Below are 4224 nucleotides of genomic sequence, written 5' to 3'. Positions count from 1 at the left end.
GAAATATTTCTCGAGACAGTCAATGCATGTTTCAGCGGCAGCCATATCAATACGCTCAGGACAACATTCGAACTCCTCTTCTGTTATTAGTTTTCCTTCCGAAGTAATGCACCTCTCGGCAACAGCATCATCGACAAACCATTTAAACATCTTTTTGTCTTTTACACTTGTCTCTAACTGACAAAAAGGTACAAGTTTCAGTCTCTTTTTCGGTAAATCAACAACAGTTAATTCAGATCCTTTAGGGCGGCCTCGTTTCTGGATATGTGGCGAGAGAGTGCTACCTAAGTCTGATGATGCTGAAATCACAACACCGCTGCTTGTTGCACGTTTACCTTCCGCTGTGTCATTCGATAGCATAGGCTCTGCAGCATTGTCTTCTGGAACGTTAACAGTGTCATTATCACGCCTCCCGGGATTGCTATCAGTGGTTTCCTCAGTAACAGCCGATGAAGCCCCCGCGTCATTTTCGGCTGGTAAAGACCGCGCTTATATAATTGCAATTGTATCATTTACTGTTGTGATACCCACTGAATTGAGGCATTCAGCCATTGCCACAGCTACATTGGGAACACCGTCGTCATCGTCGCTGGATGAGGGTGGTGGCATTTCTGTTATTGTCTCTAATCTGTCGGGTAATCTGTTGTCAATTGCTGGTTCATGAGGTTGTGATGTTGTTTCAATCACAACTACTTCTCCCTGTTCCCATGCTCGTAGTAATGTTGTCAATTGCTGAAGTCGTACGTCAAACATATGTCCTGTAACCTCCGCTGAGCAAGAGGCTAGTTTTTGTGTAACATGATTCGCTGCTCTTTATCGCTGTTGCTGCGATTTTACTCTTTCACGTAGAGAAAGAACAGAGTGTGTCACATTATTTTCATGCTGATAGTTCATGAAAGAACCCAAATAATGACGTTTCGACCAACGTTCGTTTATCAGTGCTCTGTCAAACAGGTTCATGTGCAGCTGCTATCTTACTGAGAATATGTGTTTACATGGCAACTGATATTGCACATAAAATGCACACTCACATTAGGAGTCCGTAACACTAGAATCTGTGTTTGTAGTCTTATAGCACCCATCTTTAACCAATTCAAGCTCTACTTCCTCGGACCTTTTAATCTGTTTCTCAACCAAAGAATACGCGTATTCAGTAAGTTCCTTTCTGTATTCAGCAGCAACCAAGTTGTCTGCATGGGATACAATAGGCACTTCACCAGTTACTTTGCACAGTTTGCCGTTTATCTCAGTTCTGTGAATGTTTAAGAACACTATAATGTCCTGTGCAAAGTCATCAAATTTGGCATTTTTGTTAACGACCTGTTTGATTTTCTGATTAATACTTTCAAGTTGATTGTCGGTATTGTTCCCAAGGAACTTGAAGTAGCCAGACCGATGACCCACTAGTCCTTGATGGGATCCCAAGACTGAAGGAAATATTCAGTTTCTTGATGATTCTGTGTCTCCATGAGTAGCGCCTTGTTTGATTCATACTGCTCCAGTGTAGAAGAGTATGCAAGTTTCTGAAGAATCTCCAATATATTTTCTCGTTGGCGTTTATTCACACCGGTTTTCTCACTTGTTATTTCTCTGCGGAAAGTTCTAAGAACAAGAAACAAGCAGATTTTGAGCTTTGCTTGAGGCAGGTCTTTCTTAAATACCTCTCTTTCTACAAAATCTTTGTCCGACATGACCGTTTGAACTTTATCCCAGCTAGGGTTCTGTTCTTTAAATAGTCTAACCATTTCTGTCATCATTTCTTTTGTCTCGTCTGCAACTAACCACAATCCAACTACCTCACTCTGTCCATTTCCATTTTCTATTAGAAGTATATACAACGGCAATCGAAGATCGTTCACCTTGTACGTTGCATCTTTATACAGGAATTCGGGATATGCTTGAAATATATCACGCATCCTTGCGTCCTGAAAGTAAATTCCTCTCAGCTCACTATTTCCATTCGTCACAAGTTTCACATAGGCGCCATAACACTTTGAGAGATGATCAACAGCGGACTGGTGGGTGGTCACATCTTTAGTCGTGCTTTTCAATATCGTACGCAAGTTGTGAATATCTTTCAACAACAGAAATTTCCCTGTTTCATGCATAACTCGTTGTTGGATCATTTTGTTGTTTGCTTTTACACTAAGCATAGTCGCAATATTCTCCTTTACATGGGTTTCCAGTCGACGCTGCTGAGGCAAAGTCCTGAACACTGCATTATATGTTTCGTGATTGTGAAGCTTGTTGAGTGACCTCACTTCCAGGCATAGACCGTCGGCTGAAGCACGGACCTTGATTTCAGCTTTGCACCCCATTTGAAACGTACTGGAAAATTTATAAGAAATTGAATATAGTGCAAAGTAGACGAAGTTTGAGTATGCAAACTGGTAATGACATTCCTACTTTCCCTAATGTTATTTTATCTAAAAAGTGACTTAATTATTTTTTTACAGTTTTACAGTTGTTATAGCTATTTATATTATTTTCAAAGAATCTAACTGACTATTTGAATTAAAAAAGTAGTTTTTGCAAAGAAAATAAGAGTTTGCGAATAAAGTAGCTGAAATGGGAAGTACGCTAAGTGGGACGACACCCTACATAGCTAAAGACATAGCACAATGCTAACATGTCCTTGTGGTTTAGACCCAGATCCCTTCAAGCGTATTTGATACTGAACAATATCCTGAAAGCTGGGGAATAGGTTACATCACACAAATATTTTAAGGTGGTGATACCGGCGATGCGAAACATTATCGCGTAATAACATTAAATAATATTTTATCAAAGATATATTCCCAAGTACTATTAAACAGACTGACGAAATGGTGTGATGAAAATAAAATTTTATCTGACTGTCAATTTGGTTACCAAAAGGGAAAGAGCACAGTCGACTGTATCTGTATACTAAACAGTATAATTAACAAGGTTCTGAACTCTGGTCAAAATTGTATTGCATTTTAAAAAGATTATGCTAAATGTTATGACAGTAAAAATCGATCACTATTATGGCAAAAATTAATCACCGAACGAATAAGCTCTAAAATGGTTTCCGCACTCAAAGCTATGTATTCATCAGTGAAATCAGCCAACAGGTTGAACAATCAAACATAAGAATACATCAATTCACACCCTGGTGTGAAACAAGGCGACCCATGCCCAAGCATCCTGTTCATGATGTTCGTTAATGACATTATTGAAAATATTGACTCTAATATTGAAGGAATCATAATGATCAACGATATAAAAATATTTTTATTTTCTTATGCCGATTATCAAGTCCTATTTTCAACTTCGCCAACATCAACCCACTTAATGTTAAATGACGTTAACAATTATTGAAATAAATACAAACTGAAAATCAATACTAGTAAAAGTTGTTATTTTCGAAAAAAGTAACGGACGCACAAGTTTTAACTTTACTTTATATGATGGAAATCGTTCCATCATTCAAATATTTAGGTGTAACTTTATTATGTATATATATATATATATATATATATATATATATATATATATATATATATATATATATATATATATATATATATATATATATATACAATGCGAATTGTTTACGGAACAATTTAGAAACAAATTAATTTATCTATGTATATTTTTTTTCCCAGAATATGATGAGTAATAATCAATATGAATGTTAAAATGGAAGTTATTATGTAATAATTGTCTTTTTTCAGCTGTAGAAAGCATATGCGTTACGAACAGACGGGAAAGCACACTCAACTACAAATACCGAATCAAACAGACATATCATAGAAGAACAGCGGAAAATTTCAGATACATGGTTGAACAGCGACGGTTTGTTTGACTGGGCGTTTTGTTTAGCCTTACATAATGATTTTTAAAGTGCGCAATCGAATACGGGCTTCGGTGAAATGTAATCCAATCAAAATTACATTTTCATGAAATACTTATAATCTCATTTTTATCTTATAAGTTATTTAATAATTTTAATTAATCGTAATTAACAAAGTTTAATTAATTTCAATTAACAACATCTTAAATAGTTATTGTATAATGTAAGAAACGCTTAATTTTATGCAAGCAATTGTGAAGTTTATTTTATGATAACAATATATCGAATTTAATGCAGTTTACGCACTTGCGTTAAGCCCCGATTTCCCCGGTCTCCCAAAGCACTACTTATTTTGTAAGCACATTAATTATCGACAGCTTGTCTTTTGTGTTGTTCATCAGTGTCCA

Source organism: Dreissena polymorpha, chromosome 1, assembly GCF_020536995.1.
Source record: "Dreissena polymorpha isolate Duluth1 chromosome 1, UMN_Dpol_1.0, whole genome shotgun sequence".
NCBI classification, from domain to species: Eukaryota; Metazoa; Mollusca; class Bivalvia; order Myida; family Dreissenidae; genus Dreissena; species Dreissena polymorpha.
Note: the sequence above shows the minus strand (reverse complement) of the source record.